At 38.5% G+C, this 21,620-nt stretch overlaps 1 long non-coding RNA gene across 1 annotated transcript; it reads right to left on the bottom strand.

The window, feature by feature from the left end:
* Positions 1 to 1,487: 1,487 nt before the first annotated feature.
* LOC121048984 lies at positions 1,488 to 3,171 on the bottom strand. Its single transcript, XR_005799080.1, has 3 exons — positions 3,008 to 3,171; positions 2,118 to 2,244; positions 1,488 to 1,969 (listed from the first exon to the last, which is right to left on the bottom strand). It is a non-coding gene; the product is annotated as an uncharacterized LOC121048984 (long non-coding RNA).
* Between the last annotated feature and the right edge of the window lie 18,449 nt (positions 3,172 to 21,620).

Here is a 21,620-nt window from a genome sequence, read left to right on the forward strand (position 1 = left end):
ATGATGTAGGTACGTGACTATATTTACAAAGAAACTTCAGTTTTACATGAACATAGATACCTTGGAGATTTACTTATTGGAAACTTAATAACCTAGCTATGACTATTCTAAGACAACCGGAAAATGCTTTGAAACTTGATGCTAAGGAATTGACCAAGTCATTTGTAGGTGGAATGCAGTGAGGATGAACTATTACCCTTTATGTCCTTAGCCGGAGAAAGTCATCAGCCTTACCCATAAGCCGTAGGACTCACCATCCTCTTGCAAGTCAATGAAATTAAAGGTTTCCAAATCAAAAGGGATGGGATTCGGGTCCTTGTTGTCAACGTCGGAGACATTTAGAGGTAAGCAAGTTTTTCCTTAACCATATTAACTATACGTACATATACATTTATATTACTTGAATCAGAATTGTTCACTTGCTTGAAACCTAACATGCATGAATTACTGGTAGAGTCAAACAAAATGGGACTTATCGTAGCATCAAGCATCGAGCAATTGTCAACATTGAAAAAGAAAGACTCTCAATCACAACATTTTACAATCCGTGATTTGATGGCAAAATTTGTCCAGCATCTAGCTTGATCAATGAACAAACACCTGCTGCATATACAAGGATCGGAGTGTAAGATTTCTTGAAAGCCCTATTTGCACGTTGTTGATGCCCAAAAATCCAGCTATCAGGCCCAATTCATTTCTAGAGCCCAATAAGCAAATTATACCGACAACCATCATGCCACGCATGTGGACCCCAACCACATTCACGCATTTGGGACTTGCAAGAACGGGTGTGGCGTGGAAGGTAACAGAAATGCATGAGGCCCATTATTAGTTTTAGGCTTGTTGGTAATTTCAGACTTGGGGACCGAAATTCAAGCCCAACAACCCAATTCTGATTATGGGCAAGTGAAGAAGAAAGAACCCAAAACCACTCAATTACAACAACACTTCTCTTTACCCAACATATTCAATTATTTTCCTTAAAACTAGATATCTCAAGTACTATATCACATTCTTTCACACAAAGCCAATTCTCTACCTTTGACTTCACTTTTTCCAGCAGCAAATCTTGGAACCACAATACTTAGGATCACAGCAGCGGGAATCTGGGATCACATCGCAGGATTCCTGGGATTACAGCAGCATGATTCATGGAAACATAGAAACAGCAACAACCCTAAACTTAAGCCACCGCCATTCTATAAATTAAGAGTTATAGTTTCTATGAAGGAGAAAGGAGCTGGTGGGGGCAACACACAAGCTAACCACTAAACAGCCCAAGCAATTCCTTCATTCTCCCAGAACCCATTTCCAAGTCCAGAAACTCTTCTACTCCCGTATAGATTCAAACTTATCATGCTTGATCGTATAATGATCTTCTCTGCCATGCTTTTTCTCTCAAAATCCATCCTTAACCCTCTACCATTCCCAACTTATATCCCTTATACCGAATATCTCAACCAATCCACTAATCACTGCCGGAATTACTTCTTCCGAAACTCATGCTTTTCTAGCTCCCACGCCACGCACATCTTGCCAAACCTTTACTAAAATTGCACACTAATTCACTGCTGTGAACATAGAGAAGAGCTGCTTGGAGGGACACAACAGCATACTTCCTAGGATTTCAGTCCTTCGAAGTTTGCTGGGCCTAATCTTCGCTAACTCAGACAAAGGAGACGAGATTTTAGGCGTGATTCCATTGGCGTACAACTCCGATCAAAAGTGCCCCTACATTTTTGGTGACTTCACTGGGGACTAGGCTGTGATTCCACCACCTCAGCTTTCTCAACTATAGCATTCTTTGCTTCAAAAAATTGCCCATGCTCGCTTCAAATTATTCATGCTTTTGCTAATGAGAATATGTACTAGATGCAGTTGGTACTTAAGCGACTTGGATATTCTCATAAATGGTTTCTGTCACACTATGAGTTGCACTTTTACTTCACACCTCTACCATGGACTAGTTCTGTGAAAAAAAAAAAAAGAGTAACTTATTCATGAAATCAGAAAGAAGAACAACTCCAAGCAAGCCCCTTATCATTGTATTCCTTGATCCTTATTTATCCTAAGAAATTCAAGCAATTCAAGTATTGAAACTGTAAATTTCTTACTACCTTGTTCTTATAGTCATGCTAATATGCTTGGGGCCTGAATGACTGATCCAGTTCATGGTAATTGCTCACAATATATCATGTCCACTGCTGGAATTCAAGCGTTCTCTTCAAGAGTCCATGATCCTGTCTAAAAGAGCATAAACAATATTGAGTCAAAGTCTGACTCAATCATAGCATTCACATATTGTTAGCCCTGTAATGCTGCCATAGATGCAGATCTAAATTTTACCAACTCTAAAAACCAAATCCTCACTTGACAACTCAAGCAGATCTCTCCTACCAAGAATTTTAACCATTTCTATTGTGACCTGCAAGCATACTATTTTAAACCCAGAATTGACATGCCAAGCATATATACACTCAATCAGTCTTTTACCATCTTTATTTCAAACCTCTAGAACGCCATTCTAAACCCCAACCTTGAAAGATGATATCCACCCATACATTTTCTCAAAATCAAGCTACTGATATAATGACATCTACTTTCTTGAATGAAGAAAACAATATGTTATACATTAAGCTCAAACCACAGTAGAAGCATAAGAAGAATTCACGCTAGATACTCGGAATAAAACTCACAATAGACAAAACATGCATGTGGGTTTTGTCTAATTTATTTCCTCCTACTTTGAAATATTAAATGCATCATCATGGATTTATCAAGCTAGAACAATCTTCAAGAAGGACTAGTGATAATAGATCACTAATAAAGTATCGATGAATTTTAAGTCAGTCGATATCAAGCAAATTCATGCAAGTCATAGAAGCAGTTAGCATTTGAAAAAAAAAAAATTTCAAGCAAAACATGCAAGAAGGTGACCCTCATAGTTGTTCAATAATCACTATAGAGTTACATGAAGCCAAGCCAAGCTAATTTAAAGATGTCTTACCTATGCCTAAGATTGAATCAACATATGTAGGGATTATGAAAAATGCAAATTCTTTAAAGCCAAAGCCGAGCAAGAAAAAAAGTCAATGATGCAAGCAAGCCAGGAAAGATTGAACCATTGTTGCAAAGGTTTTGTTCTTTCTTTTTCCACAAAAAATTTTCAGATTCCAGTTTCTCTCCACTAACGCTCACAAACCTGTTTTCTTCACAACTCACAAGTACAGCCAAAACACTAAAGAAAGTTTTCTTTCATTTTACTTTCTTGTGAACCTTTGTCTTACACTAGGAAAAGAAATAGATACATCAGTATACTATATTTCTCTTTTCCAAGCAACATCTAGCTGTCAGTCTATTGAAAAATCAAAACCACATCTTTTCCTCTTTCATATCATAGTAAGAAACTATTCTTTAGTGAAAACATGCCCTTTTAGTAAAATTCTTGGTGTTACAAGCTTGAACCTTATTACTTGGGGGCTTTGCTTAATAAATTTTTAAAGCATATTATCTATTTCACAAAATCCTCCTATAATACCCCAAGCTCACGTGACTTTTCAACCACTTGGGAAAGGGTTGCAAACAATGACAATGAGCTTTAAGAATTCAAGTGCATATTCTGGAAGACATGCCAGCATGCTAATTATATAGACTACTGAGTCACTCATACACTTCTCGATGCTGACTCGGTTCTAGGTCACTGGAATAGTCAACTTCTGATCACTATTGAAATAAATATTTTGGACTAAGGAAGAAGTCTCAAATGAAAAACATAAACATACAAGCACATAAAGAAAGCATATTTCAAAATCCGTGAGTCTTCAATAAGCATTGCTAGATGGATAATCATAAACTCCATTACTACAGTATAAGCAAGCGCTTACAAAGTGAAATCCTAGCCCTTGAGTGTTATAATTTTAGCTCTTAACACACACGCTCTTGAGACCAAGCTCCAATTTCATTTCCAATACCCCCAAACAGTCCCACTCTCAAAACCAAACTGTAAACACCATACTCACAACACTATCGCACACCCAAAACCAGAAAAAGAAGAATTTGTAAGAAAGAAATTCTTTCTGTTTACCTTCATGCCTCCAACATGCAAAGAGAAGGAATTTTCTTAAATCAAACACCCCTCATAGCTCCACATATGTGTTGCTAGTAGAAATCGGATGCTGGGAATCTAAATCATAGCATAGAAACAAAAGTCCTTTTTTAGTTTTTACTGCTGGTTCTAACAAAGACAAAGCAAAAAGATTTCTGTCTTAAGGCTTTAAAATCAAAGTGTGTGCGCGCGCAATATTCTGTGTGTTTCTTTCTATCTCTTTCACTTTCTAATAACTCTAAATCTCTTCTTTGAACTCTCTACACAATTCTTGCCCAAAACAATAGTATGCTTACTTTTACTCTATTTTTACACTTCAATGCAAAATTACAAGCTTTATCCTGATTTGGTTCTTTAAGTGATGATTTCGGTGCCACTACTTTATCATTTTGCTCATCCTCTTATTGTTTGATTCCAACTTGTTGCTTCATAAATATAGTTTTGTCTCATTTTTCACTCTAACTCTCTAACATAAATCATTGCTGGCATCCCTTAATTTACTATAGCTTATCTTGGTTTATGCATTTCATGCTCACAAAAAAAATTGCACAAGCCAAAAAGCAAAGCCTCATGCCATTGTTAAAGGTGTTGTGTTCCATTCAAGTCAATAGTCATGCTTAAGAATATTTAAAAGAGCCGTCATTACCAAATCACATATCCAAGACTGAAGATTCTCAAATTCTCCAAACTAACAATCATATCATTCTCATGCCAATTCGAATGACTTGATAATGACAAAGCAAGCAAGCTTCTTTTGGGGGAATTAATACGAACCGAAGAAAATTGGCATCTGGACTATAAATTCTTACCTGGGGGCTGAACTGCTAGAATTTACTGTCGGAATGAAGCTTTGTTTTCCAGTTTTCAATTATTGATGCTCCTATAAAAGAAAACCAAAAGAAGTGTGTCATGGTCATTCAATCAACAACTCAGCCGCTATAGAAACAAAGTGTTTAAGATGTGAAATTGAAGGTACTTCTTCAAAGTGAAGCCAAGCCAAGTTAGTTAAGACCCCATGCCAAAGATTGAATCAAACTTCATATGAATCATAAGGGTATGCAAAGAATATTCAATCATACCAAAGCCAAGCAAAGAAAGGGTTCATCGGTAGACACAAAGAAAAAGTTACCAAGAGCTAATCAAACACCTGAGTCATCTATGCATGCTTTTTCCTAAGATGTACTGTCTCAAGCCATGCCTATGCCAAATATCAAGTTAGCTTACAGATTTATGAGCTGCTATAAACTTTCGTTAAACCCAAAACCGTAGTGAAACACACAAATCTTAGTAAACCTACTCTAACACCTGATCTCCTAGCCATGTTACTGCACCACCATTCTTTCAAACTAGTAGATTTCATAGCCAAAAGTTGAGCTGCTGTTAACATTCCCTTAGCTTGCTAGTAATTTAGTACTATACATGGCACCAAGGTTCTCCATTCAAGCTTGAAAATAAGTACTAAGAGCTAGTTAAGCATTTAAGCTTTTATTCACGATCTTTCCTAAGGTATACTGTCTCAAGCCAGGCCTATGCTAAATATCAACCAGCTTGTAGAGTTATGAGCTACTATAAACTTTTCCTAAACTATTATCAGTTATTCAATATTATAACACTAAGAATTCCATTAAGCCTAAAACCATGTACCAAGAGCTAATTAATCTATCCATGCTCTTTTAGGAGAGTTCCTCTCTCAAGTCATGTCTCTGCCAAATATAAAACTAGCTTATAGAGTTTTAATGGAATAATCATGTATATAATAAGCAATGAAGCCAATTAAGCAACATGCCAAGCAGCAGCTATCAAATTTCAAGACTTTATTTCCCATATTACAACATACTTTTTCCAACCACCAATTGAATGCTACAACTACCCTCCTCATTTTAGAAGAACCTAACCAATTTGAACTTATTCCTAAGCCTCCCTATTTCAAAATAGCATCTCAAATCTTATGCAGAGACACTTGGGGGTTGAGTGATTAAGACCTTGCTCATGGTTACTATAGTTACTGCTGTGATTGAGGTTGTTACATGATGTTTTCTATCTCCTTCATTGCCAAAGTGAAGCTGCTATCAACAAATGCTCCATATTCAGATCAAGCCATGGCAATCTCATCCAAAAAGAGAAAATTCTAATAGGAAAGTTCAAAGAATATTTGAAGAAGTCACAATAAATGCAGGCCTCATTACTCCAAAATACCTTCAAGCCTCACTTTGATACCACAGTGATTAAGGTCCTCATTGGCCAAGCAAAGCTGGCGTTTACAAATGCAATCAAGATGTTAAAAAAAAAAGAAAAAAGAACAATCAAAGACAATACATGCATATATAAATTCAGGAATCATCACATGCTATGATTTCAATATCAGGCTTATACGTACTCTTAACTCAAATTCATGCCAACTCCATGCTAATGCCAAGCTTATGCTCATGCCACCCAAACACCATGCCAATTACATGCTCATGCCAAGCTCATACTCAAGGCAAGCAGATCCACGACCAAGAGGAATACGCCAAGCCTTTAAACAAGTTCATGCTAGGCAAAAAAAAAAAAAAAAAAACCCAAGCAAGCATGATACTATGCATACAAGCATCAAACATACATGCAAAGTCATGCCAAGCTCCTCCCTAAGGTCGTGCATCTCCCACAGAACATATGAGGGTCATGCCAAGCAATTATGCCCATTATTTTCAATATCGAATCGCTCTCAATTGATCACTCAAAATACTTAAGGTAGCCACAAGCTCAAGCTACCAAAGCACATGCCCAAGCAAAACTACTACATGCTTAAATAACTCTAAGCAAGCAAAACAAAAGAAATCAAAACCAAGCAAAGAAAACTTTACGTGCCAAGCTACATGCATTTTAATTTGTAGATTACAACATGCATGCCAGCCTCATCAAGCAAACTGTGACTAGCATTAACGAACATACCAAATTTATCTAGTAAAACACATCCCCTCAAGCAAAATCAGCATTTCTCTCTATTTTATTATAAGTAACAGCAAGTTTAGATCTCTCATCATCACCCAAATTCTTTTACTAAAGATCTCTTGATTGTCTTATGGTATTTGTTTACATCTAGTTATTCTTTCTGATTTTAGCCTGAGCTCTTGTACCCAACACACTTCGGTCTTAATTCACTAGCTTTTCACAACTTGTTTTCTTTATTTCCCATTCTCCCAATTGACAACCCTTGATCTACAAGGACTCTTGCACAAGCCTCAGTTACTTATCCACAATTGGTAGGACAAAAACAAGTCAAAATATATCAAAATAAAGCCATGAAAATCAAGCAAAACAGTTCAAGCAAACACTACTACAAAAATCGAATTAGACGACGCTATGCAATTATCTGTCGTGTGATTGAATTTTTTTTTTCAGACGTCGTTTTTGTAAGAGCAGTCATTTGATAGGGACTTAGAAATTAGTTCAAAAGACGTTTAAGATAAAAATTGTTGTGTGACGCTTAAAAAAATTGAGCGCCAAGTTTCCCACCATGTAAGTAGTGCTAAACCCTATATGAAACCCCAAATTTTGTCCAACATGTATTGATCATACGATGAGAAATAATATAACTGTGGTCTAATCAAAAGTTTGACAGAAGGGAGGGAGATTTCCCACCACCATTGTACTTACATAGGCATTTGCAAGCATAATTAGCTATAATGAGCCACGCTCATGCTATCACTAGAGGTACCAACTCCCGCCAAAGGAGTGACCTACGGGAACACACCCAAGCAGGCTACCGCCTGAGCCCTGACTTGCCCCCAGATCACCACTGACGCACCGCCACACGCTGCGCCAAGACAGCATCAGAAGCTCCAGAAGCTGGGGACTGAAGCATATCAGTCCCACATCGAAAACATGGAGAAGATCAGCTCTCTCCTCACCTAAAAAAGGTCCTCTCCTCTCTCCTCATTAATTACGCATTTAATACTTACCTACTGTTACTTTTTCAACATAAATACATTGACTAACTTAGGCATTGGAGAAGAGAAGACCACCCAGCGCGGTCTCCCTCTGATGCCCTCTGTATTTTACTTGACATGTAGTGGAAACTCTGAGAATATCATAGGTAGCAGTCCGCCCATCGGACCAACGTTAACAAAGGCTTAGCTACCGCTGAACTTTAAGCATTAACAACCATTTTTCTCCAACTCCCCAAACGTCGGGAGTCATATTGATAGGAGACAAACCCAAATTCAAAAACCTAGTTGAAACCGTAATACTTAAGCAAAAAAAATAACAAAAATAACAAAACTGACCCAAAACCAAAACCCCCTCTCGATAGCGCCTCACTCTCGACCTCGCCTCACTCTCAACAGACCCAAAACCAAAACCCTCACTCTCTAGCGAAAACCCTCATTCTCTCTCTAACCAATCTCATCTCTTTGCGTGAGATTGTTGATTGCGAATGGGGTTGAGCCGGTGAAGTTGTTAGAAGTGAGATCAAGCCAATTTCCTTAGAGCGAAGCACTATTGGCGAAATCTGCGAAGACTCAGAACTCGGAGCTGACTCAGCTGGTCGAGCGTGTTGGGTGGAATCAGACCCACAAGCCCAACACCGGGAAGGTGAAACGAGTACACATACAGCTGGTTTCTGTCGCTGTCAGAGCTCCAGGTTTGAAGAAGCTGAGCTATGGCGAGATTACGGGCATTCAGTTCGAGTAGTTGGGAAGATAAGGGTTCGTGTCTCTGGTCATTGAAACGGGCCATTCAGATAATTTGGGTTTAGTTGTGTACTTGGATGATGACTGCTATGGATTTTAGTGTTGTTTCTTTCTGGATGGTGGAAACTTGGGTATATGGATGCTTTAGGTGTTTCATGTTCCTTTTGGTGAATCTGAAAATTTTCCCTTGATAAAAAGTAAAATCCTAGAAATAATGATTTTCATATAGAACAAGGTGCATGTGCTTTGAATCCAACACTTGCTGTTTTGCTGCAATAGGGTTTCTAAATCAATAATGGGTTATAGATTTATAGGTTTTGGAATATGGATGAGGGGATTGGTTATTGATTGGTTTCATTTGACTTTTGTGATTGTGTTTCAGGTTTGGGGCATTCCATGGGATATTGATACAGACGGGTTGAGAGAGTATATGAGCAAATATGTGGAATTGGAAGATTGTATTGTAATGAAGGTTAGCCAATACTCAACCCTTTAGTCCAAGATTGTTACTTTTTGTACCTTGCATTGTTATTTGGGGCTTAGTTTACTAATCTGGATGAAAATTTTGTGTCTTTTATGCCATTGTACTAGATACTTGTGTGGATTATGTTGAAATATGTAGTATGTGAAATAAATTAATTCCATAATGTTATGAGTTTGATGCATTTTTGCATTCTTGACTCTTATGTCGGGACCTCAGAAGTATCTATTATGACTTTTGTTTCCATGACTTTTAGGAGCGGTCAACTGGCTGATCTCGTCGATTTGGAGATGTAAAGTTTGCATAAGCTAAAGATGCCAAGCTGAGTTATCTTATAGCTTCTGGTTAGATCCACTTTCAGTATATCAAAATGCCTAATTGGTAACATCTTTCTAGTTGCAGAGTGTGTCATCAAGTGAGAACTTTCTTGGTAATCGAATGCTGGAAGTTAAAGTGGCTACCCCAAAGGTTCTCAAAGTCTTGTTCATTAGTATTTTTGAAATGATACTCTCATAATTTTTTTTTATCTTGGGCTACTTGTGATTGTATATTTGTTTCATTTTATTTTCAGTAGCATAAATTTTTTAGTGCTAATATTTTTTGTTTGTAGGAAGAGATGAGAGCATCTGCAAGAAAAGTTACCAGGATATTTGTTGCAAGGATCCCACAATCTATGACAGAAGCGAACTTTTGAGGTATTAATGTCATTTGTCACTACACCAATTTTGTTATCAGACAAAGGCAGAAAACCGTTGTGGGATTTGGAGACCCACCGTTGTAGAGTGAGCCGTTGTCTGATGAAAAATCAGACAACGGTGGAACACAGTAGTGTGATAAACACACAGACAACAGGTATGTGTTATAACTGTTGTGTGATAGCTCGGCAGATCCCAAGCGCGCAGCTACGCAGCAGTTGAGGGGCGTCTTCAGACAACATTTTTTTATTTTGTCTGTTGTCTGATTGCTCTTCAAACTTCAGTTCTTAGACTATATCTGTTGTGTGATTAACTTTAGGACAACAAAGTTCAATTGCTTCTGTTGTGTGATTAACTTGTAGGACAACAGAGTTCAATTAATTTTGTTGTTTGAGTGTAAATCAGAAGACACTGATTTGTTAAAAACCGATGTGTGATATGATTGATTACAATGTATTTTTGTCCCATTTTTAACCATTTAGACAACAGGCAGTGATCATTATATCTAATATGTTGTGTGATCATTTAAACATCCCATTCCTGAATTAGATTGTGCATTCATTTGGTCCATTTACCAAATGAACAGTACTCTATCAAATACAAACATTGCAAATAATCAAATGATTCATATAAAGCAAAAGGAGTGCATTTTCTAATCATTTAAACCAACATTTTACACAAGAAAAGCATTCTAGTGCATGCCCATCTACTTGGGACATCAAAAAGCTGATACACGTACATATATTGTTCCAAAACATGCCACACATGGTGCATGACAATGTACCAGCAGAGAAGCACAAAAAAGATGCTTTCCTTATCTAAAATGTACCAACAAGTGCGCTACTTCATGACTCGTGCACATATGTGTTGACAACAAACTTCCCCCACTCATTTCGCACTTGATCAATATCCGCTTGGGTGTATTGGCTGCTGCCTCTCCTCTCCCACTGAAATCAGTTTACTATATCAAAAGGATCAGTTAATCATTTTGGTGAATGAGGCATGGATATAATAACACACTTAATAAAAATTGAGTGAAGTGACTATATTTATAGCTATATATGTTGATACCTTGGAAGGAAACAATGACATGTCTTTATCCTCAATCATATATCTCATGTATCGCATGATAAAGTACCCGCACTGCTTGTTGCTAGGTTGGGGAGGAATGCCCTAAACACAAGCAAATTAATGAACAAGTGAAAAGTCAAAAATGAAAAACTGTTTTTTGAAAACCACAAGTGGTGAAAAAGGAGGTCTATTAACAAACACAGATCATATTCTCCATTGGGAAAAGCTATGCTAAAACAACATCCAAACAATTCTCCAATAAGAACATTCAATGCAGATGTAGTATATATGAACCAAACCAGTCCTACACAGTTCACCTCAACAAATCCAATGATACCATGACATATATTAAGCATAGAACAATAGATTTCAACAAATTAAAGCTTCAAAACAAGTTTAATAGTAGTCCACAATTTCAACAATCAAGCTTACAGTACACACCAATCTAGCTTCAACAATAGCAGTGAAGCTCACTACACCAGTCAAACTCACTCTACAGCTTCTTTCAACTCCACCGGATATGCCTTAATTGTGGGGCTGCTGAGAATAATAAACAAGGCCATCAGATTTAATCCAAACCTCAACATGTCCTAACTTCCATAATGCACGACTAGACAAGACCCAAATGAAATTTTGGTGATGTGCACAGTATCTGCTGTAAGGAAAGAGAAAACACATGAGTACTTCAAAACTTCAACCAATGTGATGAAAAACAATGTACTGATTTCTTACATACATTAAATCATTGAATGAGTGAATGTTAATATTATGAAACATTTCTTATTCTGAAAAAAAAAAATTGCAAAACTGTGACCCACATTTATATTTTCATATAGTTAATACAACATTGACACCTTAGCTGATACACAACCAATTAACTAACTGCAGCTGTTCTATTTGGAGTCTGAAGCTAGGGCATGTTGATTTGTTCTTTACTTATTTAATCAATTTTCTTCTGCCATGGTCTGGAACTGAAGTGATGTTTCTTTGAATCTCTATTGCAATCATTTGGGAAATATGGAGAGATAACAAATTTATACATGCCGAAGGTTCTCTATCTATCTATAATTTTGTTGAGTTTTAGATAATTTTGTTGGTCCAGAACATTAAACCTTTATTCCTGTTGTTTGATTTGGTTTTCCTTGTTTTGGCTACCGTTGGTTTCAATGTTGTAAGTTGCTAATTTTGACAATGAAAACGCCATCTCTGAATGCAGGTTATAGAAGCAAGAGCTAGCATTGTTTGCTGAGTCGGCTGAAAATATGGTACAAGCTGTGGAGGAGTATGTGAGAAGAGAACCTCTTAATTCCCTCCAATCTTCACCAGATGCTACACCAGCCCCTCCTCCAAAGACCCAAGTTGAAAGAAAAAAAGTAGTTATACCTATTCAAGACAAGGATGGAGTCAAGCAATCTCACATATACATGGTATGTTACGCAGATACATGTACAGACAACTAAACATGTATAATATAACTGTCTAGTCCTTCCCCTTCTTATAATTGATTATTCCATGGTTACTTCTCACTAGTAGGAAATGGAATGATTGTTCAGAAACATTATATGCACCTTATAATCTGAGATTTACATGTGATATTGCAAATTATCTACACATCTTGTTAATTGCAGAAAATTGAAAAATATCATTTAGGTTTCAATAACTTTCAGTTTCATGCTCTGTATGCAATGCGTATGTAAGCTAGTGTCTATTAAACTGAGCATGGAGTATGACACATCATTGCAGGTACCATCCTAACAAGAATGCAGACAAACGGTGGTAGTATGACACATCTGGCTTTGAGGTGAGAAATTTTTGGGGTGCTTAAAATGTTGGACTATTGAAGGCTCAATTGCCTGTATTTAATCAGATTCCACACTGCATGGCTCTTGACACTGCATATGTTCCTTTTATTAGCATGCATTTAATACGGATTCCGTTGATACATTTTTTACTTGGCTTAGCATGAGTATTTGTCGCTAAACATGATTCCTTTGTTTGTTACCCAGGCTATTGAATCAGAAAGCCAAGAATTGGAGCTGGATCTTTCAAGTTTGGGTGCTGTAAATAAAATGTTTGTTGCCCTTTTTAGGTTTGGTTGGCTTATTTACTGCTTATTTAACCCCCAAAGTTTTAGTCTCTTGGCTGTAAGTGTGAAAACATTTCTGATGGGGTGTTACGTACTTATGGTTTACACATCAGTAAACTCAAGGTGCCAACTAAGACTACTATGTCAGCTACTATCTTGGAGTGGATACTAAATGGCATGGTCACTGTCTGTCCACTTTTATTGGGACAGCCTATAACAACAAAGGTATAAAACCATTATTTGGCCAAGTTATATGTTCATTGTTCAGCTTATTCAAAATTAGCTAAATAGGAGGAAAAGTTTAAAGACAACATTTCTATCAGAACAAATGGGTATGTGTACTAATTAGAACTTCAAAACTATGGTTAGCATATGATAACTACGACTCAACATGACTGCTCATTGCAAGTTTGAACATTTACTGGGTTTACTACTCTTTATTAGTTCTCTGCTCTGTAAATAATATATATATATATATATATATAACAGACATATGTATTTTGTATATATGTAGTATAATATAGGTGTTTGTGTTTGCATATATATATGCTTAGGACTAGAATAGTATAAATTTCTTTTATACTTGGAAGAAATTTGGTTTATTGCTGCTTCGTGTTTTATATAGCATCAGTTTTGTATTACCTTAGACAGAGGACTATCTATTACTATTGGTTGAGGTTTAATGCCTTATTGTTGTCTACTTGCATGTTCTGTTGACTATATGTGTAATTTCTCATCTATCTTGCATACTGGATATTAGCTTATTAAGCTAACTTTGGTTTTTCTGTGTTGATATTACAGATTCTCATGGCACAAAGAGCAAAGTAAATGAAAGTAAGTGCAAAAAGGTCCTACAGAAAGAGAGCAAAAAGCTCCTATAGAATTAATGCTTGGAAGCTTCCAAAGCTAGACTCCAGTGAGGCCATAAGAGCAGCAAAGCTTGCAAAGCTAGACTCTTTTATGTAAATTTCTGGATGTATATTGCTAGGAGAGTAATATTAGATATACTTCTTTTGTGGATAAAAGATCACCTTTGCACAATCCATTTTGGTGCATGATGTGAATCATAACAATTTCTTCTATATATATATATTGATCAGTTACTGTTAATTTGGTCAATTTCTTCTCATGTTTTCGGCATGTCATGTGAAAGCAAACATATCTTTTTCTGTTGTACGTACACAATGTTCACAACAACCATACAATAAAAACTGTTGTCTGAGAGTAATACAGATCACGGATGCTATCAATGTTTTAGTTGTGTGAATAACAGTCACACAACGGTTATAAGAAAAAAAATGACTTCTGAATCACAATCATACAACAGGTTCTTAAGTTGCTTGTTGTCTAAGTAACATTCACACAACAGTTAATGATGTCGACATGCTGTCAACATGGATGCCGAGTTCTTCAGACGACGGTTCTCTAAATTATGTTTCATCAGACCGCAGCGAGATATACGACAATCAGCTCCATATAAGATGACAGTTTTTAGCCGTCGTCTGATTCAATTTTTATACTAGTGAAAGCTATGACATAGTATTAGCTAAGCAGATAATACCACATGCTTCAGCAATTATTCCCAGATCTTATTTCGTGCAAGCAAAGTTTCCAAGCAATTTTTGTGAACTTTCAAGCAATAACTATCAAAATCATCAACTGAAGCCAAGCAAGAAGATCAATCTCAAGAAATTAGAAGCTTGTATATATAGTATGGTACATGCCAAAATCAAGCCATAAGCTAATTTCAGCGATAGTAAGCTAAAGACAACTACCACATGCAGTGAATGGTTTTCTGAAAGATAAAAACTATATATTGCTCAGGCATTCCTCTTGATGAAAATTCGGCATAGCCTATAACTATGACCCGAAAAGGGGTCAACGCTGTGTAAAAGTTGAGTCTGCTTCTATGAAAACTTTGTTCATATCAAACAAAAATTTGTAATAGGTCAAAACAACCTATGGTTATCAAGCAGAACACAAAAATGCACCAACCGTATAGCCAAAGCAGAATTGAGACATGCCACAGCCACTGTGTTCAAATGAGGCACACTTTATGCAAGCTTTGTAAATCTCAAGGCAGTTGAGCGTGAAGCTACAAGTAAGAATATGCTGCTGAAATAAAATCAAGGTCAACCCAAATTCGGCCAATAATTTTATAATTAGCCGTCAAGCTCAATTATTTGTATAGAACTAGAGGAGATCAATGCTAGAATGGTTTAAATACTAGAAGTATCGCTCTACTCCAACTACTAACATGCTATGAACAAGACAGCTATTTTGTAAAAAAAACAAAAACAAGATCATATAAGTTTGAAATTGGTGGGGTTTCACGATGAGCAATTCGAATGCAATATCAAGAGTCATTCACATTCAGTCAATTGTTAATTGTTGAGCATATTCAAATCCCAGCAGTAAATACAGAACAAACTTATCGGTACCATCAAACATCAGAAACTGTCAATCTAAAGGCAATTGGGAATTCTGACGGATTCAAATATCACGGCAAGAAAAATACCATAGATCGCATATACTGATGTCTGGCATGAATATCATGATGCATTATGCTGCTAAAATAATAAGAAGACTACGAAAAGAAGACGCACTTACTGATTGTGAGACTTCAAATTCAATCACAGCAGCTAACAAGACAGGAAGCAATCACGGCAGCAAACCAGTATACGTTGAAATAACAACGAGTAGTCGATGAATTTCAAGGGATATGACGACAACAGCTACAACACAAAAAATCCTAACCAGACCTGCAGAAGCATCCATACTCCAATATCAACAGAAGAAAGAGGAGATTTTGACGATCAGAACCCGCACCAGGGAAAATCCAAAATTCCCAAAGATGGAAGAGTTTAATCACCAACAACAAAAGAAAGAGACTTTTGTTTGGATGTAGAGCTACTAATGTTTCAATTTGGAAAAGATGAGACAAGCCAAGTAAACTCTAATAAATTTTACGCTTAGCTATTGGGCCTCAATTTCAGAATTTGATTATATGGCCAATTACAATGTTCTTCATGGCCCACATAATCAAGGGGACTAATGTTGATGCCCAAAAATCTAGCTATCAGGCCTAATTCATTTCTCGAGCCCAATAAGCAAATTATACCGACAATCATCATGCCACGCATGTGGACCCTAGCCACATTCACGCATTTGGGGCTTGCACGAACGAGTGTGGCGTGGAAAGTAACGGAAATGCATGAGGCCCATTATTAGTTTTAAGCTTGTTGGTAATTTTGGACTTAGGGACCGAAATTCAAGCCCAACAGTCCAATTCTGATTATGGGCAAGTGAAGAAGAAAGAACCCAAAAACCACTCAATTACAACAACACTTCTCTTTACCCAACATATTCAATTATTTTCCTTAAAACTAGATATCTCAAGTACTATATCACATTCTTTCACACAAAGTGAATTCTCTACCTTTGACTTCCCCTTTTCCAGTAGCAAATCTTGGAACCACAATACTTAGGATCACAGTAGTGGGAATCCTGGGATCACAGCAGCAGGATTCATGGAAACAAGGAAACTGCAACAACCCTAAACTTAAGCCACCGCCACTCTATAAATTAAGAGTTATAGTTGTTGTGAAGGAGAAAGGAGCTGGCGGGGGCAACACATAAGCTAACATCTAACCAGCCCAAGCAATTCCCTCATTCTCCCAGAAACCATTTCCATGTCCAGAAACTCTTCCACCCCCATGTAGATTCAAACTTATCATGCTTGATCATATAATGATCTTCTCTGCCATGCTTTTTTCTCTCAAAATCCATCCTTAGCCCTCTACCATTCCCAACTTCTATCCCTTATACCAAATAACTCAACCAATCCGCTAATCACTGCCGAAATTACTTCTTCCGAAACTCATGCTTTTCTAACTCCCACGCCACGCACATCTTGCCAAGCCTTTACTAAAATTGCACACTAATTCACTGCTGTGAACATAGAGAAGAGCTGCTTGGAGGGACACAACAGCATACTTGCTAGGATTTTCAGTCCTTCGAAGTTTGCTGGGCCTAATCTTCGCTAACTCAGACAAAGGGGACGATATTTTAGGCGTGATTCCATTACCGTACAACTCCTATCAAAAGTGCCCCTACACACATAAGCTTCAAGGAAAATCTTATCTTGATGGATGCTCTAACCAAACCAACAACAAATTCGCAAGTCAAAAGTGCATAATTGAATGGAGACACAAGAAGCATTAAAACTACCTGATATCACAAGAATTGGCTGTGTTTTTTTTTTTTTTTGGATAATGAAAATTCTTTCATTAAGGGACAAACCCCAAAAGCCTAGTAAACACTGAGGCCTGAAACATACAAAGAAAATAGTTTCAGTTCCACCTAAGTCCAGATTGGACATAAAAATAGGAAAGAAAACCAGAAGAACATAACCAAAAGAGAAAGCACCACCGCCTGCAGTTATAGCTCCGTTGGAGGGGGCAAGGCAAACCATTGTTCCTCGAAACTTGTGTCATGGATGGTGGTGGCTGGTAAGCCCATCGCAAAGGATCCACCGTCCGAATGGTAAGTGAAGCTGCTGCATGAGCATCTTTGTTCACTTCACAGGGAACCTAGTCCCAAGTGTAGTAATCAAAGTAGGAGCATCGTCTCCTTATTTGATCGATGATTGGATAAGATTTCCAGCTCCGGCTAAATGGATTCTTCAGGTTAGAGATAATCTCCCTTGCATCTGATTCAAACTTAACTTTAAATTCATTGATACTGCAAGACTGACACCAGATAGTAATGCTTCAAATTTTGCAATTTCCACTGAAGAACAATTTGCTTGGATAGGAAAACCACCAAGAAGAGAACCAATATGATCCCTGATGACTACTCCAAGTCCGGCCGAATTTGGAGCCAGCCAAGACACATCGCAATTGACTTTGACATGATCTGGTGGAGGAGCAATCCAAATTAGATAAGGATCAGTTCTGTAGGTGTCATGGATCGGAGTTTCCTGGAAGCGGTTTGTTGCATCATGAAACTTAGCAACCAGCTTGATGGTGGTACTGATGGTATAGCTTGGAGAAATGGGTTTATGCTGATACACAAAGGCATACCTCGCTTTCCAAATGTTCAAACTCAATAAGCTGATAAATGTAAGAATCATTTCTTTCTCACTCTTACTGGATTGATGTCTTGTTAGCCAAAGTAGCCATTGATCCAAAGTGGTGACATGTTGTTTGTTTATTCTAATTCCCAAAGGGGAACCCAATCACACCAACTCCACCCAGGGACATAATAGAAGAATGTGCTCTATTGTTTCATTTGCACTCCCACAGACAAGGCAAGTAGGAGTAGTAGCAATTTTTCTTTAAAACAGGTTATAAAGGGCAGGAATGGCACCATTTAGTGCTCTCTAAAGAAAGATCTTGATCTTTGGTAGAGTGTTGATGTTCCATAGAGCTTTCCATACTTGATTATCAATGAAGTGTGAAGGGTCATAACTAGAAAAGAATGGTTTAGCCAGCTGCTGATGGATCCATTGGTACCTAGAGCTAAGTGTAAATACACCTCTCTTGTTCCAGGGCCAAACTAATCTGTCACACACCCCCCCCCGCATCGCCAATAGGAATAGCCAATATCTTCCGTACTTCACTAGGCTGAAACTAATCTGTCACACACCCCCCCCCCCGCATCGCCAATAGGAATAGCCAATATCTTCCGTACTTCACTAGGCTGGATGAGATGTAAAATGCAGTCTAGGTTCCAACTACGAGTATTCCAATCAAGTAAAGAGTTAACCCATGTTGGATCATCCACCTGTGGAGTTCCATAAGTAACTATAGAACCACCATTTAGAGGAGGGAGCCACTTATCCTTCCAAATATTGATGGTACATCCATTGATGACTTGCCAACTGAACCCCCTAAGAAGTTGGTCCCTAGCCTCTAATAAGCTAGACCAGCTCCAGGATGCCCTATAGCCTTTAATTGCTTCTAAGAAACTGCAGTTAGGGAAGTATCTGGCCTTGATAACTTGTGCCCATTGAGAATTAGGCTCCTGTATAAGGTGCCAGCATTGCTTTGCGAACAAGGCTAGATTGAAATGATTTAAATCTCAAAATCTCATACCACCCTCCGTTTTAGCAGTACCAAGGTAGGACTAGCTCTTCTAGTGAATTTTTTTACCCTCTTGGTATGCTCCCCACCAAAACTTCCCCAAAGCAGAGTTTATCTCATCACAAATGTTTTTGGAGAATTTGAAGTAGGCCATAGGATAGGCAGGAATATCCATAGCAACTGATTTGGTAAGAACTTTCTCTTCCAGCCAAAGACAAGGAGCGCTACTTCCATCCCTCAATCTTTCTATAGACCCGATCTTTGATATAAACTAAAGCCTCCTTCTTTGATCTACCCCATATAGTTGGTAAACCCAAATAGATTCTCGGGTTATCCATTTCTCCAAACCCAAGGAGCTCACATATTAATCTAGACATCTGAGGAGGAGTGTTTAGGGTAAAAAAGATGTTAGATTTCTCATTATTAATCAACTGCCCTAAAGCCAAGCAGTACTCGCTAAAAATGTTTCTGGGATTCTAGTAGTTCAGTAATGTAGCTTTTAGAAAAAAGAGAGCATTGTCTGCAAAGAACAAATGAGAGAGGGTAGGGCTGCCCCTGCATAATCTTATACCCAAAAGGGACTTGTCACTGACAGCCTTTGTCAGGCGCAAGGAGAGAACTTCGCTTACCATGAGGAATAGGTATGGGGAAAGAGGGTCTCCTTGTCGGTTGCTTGGGTTGAAAAAATTGCCAGCATTACCATTTAAGACAATTGAGAAAGACACAGTGGTGACACATGCCATAATGAGATTAACCCATCCTCTAGCAAAACCAAAACTCAATAAGGCCGCCTCAAGGAAATCCCATTCCACACGATTGAGGTTGACTTGGCTTCTCTCACTCAGATGGCCTAACAGCCCACCGAATTCGCTGTTGCTTATCTTCAATGCTTTCAGATTCAGAAGGCCAAGCTGAGTATGGTATTGCCTGAGAAAGAATTGGTTAAGTTGGCAATCAAGGGCTTGGAGCCACCCCAGCGAAAGAAGCAACATGGCAGCATGATCCAATCAATGGGAGAGCTTATCACGGAGGTGGGGAGCTTTGAGTATCTCCTCAAAGAAACCGACTCTAGAAAGATTGCGTCTAAGGGTACTTACGTGCCTGGAAAACATCGTACAGTGGTGGCCCTGAGTTATTAGTCGACCACATATGATCCTTATTATAAAGGTGAAGAAGTTTTCCAGGATAAAGATGATGAAGAGGAGAATGATGTCTCCACATTTGAAAATATCCAAGGAGCCTGTCAAGCTTAAATCTGTAGCCTTCACCAAACCTGAGTTCGTGACATACACATATGATGCCAATAAGGCACATGAGATTTTAGATGAGATAATAGCCGCGAAGATGGTGAAGACAGATTTTGGACATTCCCTCGACCAGATCAGCTGAAAGGAATAAAGTACTGCAAATTCCACAACCTGTGGAATCATAACACAGCTAACTGTGTGAAGTTGAAAGATCAGATTCAGGTATGGCTCAATAATGGTAGTTTGCAGGTGGAAGCTCGAGCGACCGCTGTAGTGCGAGTAGACCTGAACCCTTTTCCTGACACCGGGGTCAATATGGTCAATGTGAATTGGACCAAAAAGAACCAGAGGAAACCAACCCTAGACCTGACTACGAAGGGTCTAGTAGAAGATAAGGATGACATCCTAGCAAAGAAGAAGGATGACATCCTAGCAAAGAAGAAGGCCAGACCTGTCAGCAAGGCTTCGCCAGTGGTTTTATGCTCGCGATGCAAGGAGGAATGTGGCATCAAAGTCTCCCATGAAGAGGTCGAGCAGACTTTTCGTTTTGGCTCTTTCTCGCCAATCAAGTGGGCTTCGCCATTGTGAAATTATCAATCCTCTAGTCCAAGAGCAAGGGACAAGATGGAATCACCACTATCCCCGAAGGATTCCAACTTGTTCAAGAAATTGAAGGCGGCCGCAGCTGAACAGAGCCAAGATGGAAAGGCAAGGGACAAACACAAAGACATCCTGACCAAGCCATACATTTCGCCTTCTTCGACCTCTTCCATCAAGGAAGGCAAGTGGTACACCCAAGGTTCTAAAAATCGGCCTAGGCGCTAGGCGTCTGTAAGCCGTTCCGATTATGGCCTAGTCGATCGAGCTAGGCGTGAGGGAGAAAGTCGGCCCCCTAGGCGGGCTGGGCGGTTCCTAGGCGGTAGGGGACTAAGTCGTGCTAAAACGCCTGAAACTAGACCCGATCTGACTTGAACTCAAACCCCTCACCTCTCTCCCGCAGTCCCTCTCTCCTCTCTCTCTCTCTCTCTCTCTCTCTCTCTCTCTCTCTCCGGCACGGCCTCACGACACACGGACTCATTTTCTTTCTTCAACGGTGATTCCTCCCGCAGTCCCCCTCTGGGTTTTTGTTTTTCATTCTTCACTCTTCACTTTTCAATCGATTTATGGTTTTCTCTTACA

The sequence above is a fragment of the Rosa chinensis genome, chromosome 5, assembly GCF_002994745.2.
Source record: "Rosa chinensis cultivar Old Blush chromosome 5, RchiOBHm-V2, whole genome shotgun sequence".
Lineage (NCBI taxonomy): Eukaryota > Viridiplantae > Streptophyta > Magnoliopsida > Rosales > Rosaceae > Rosa > Rosa chinensis.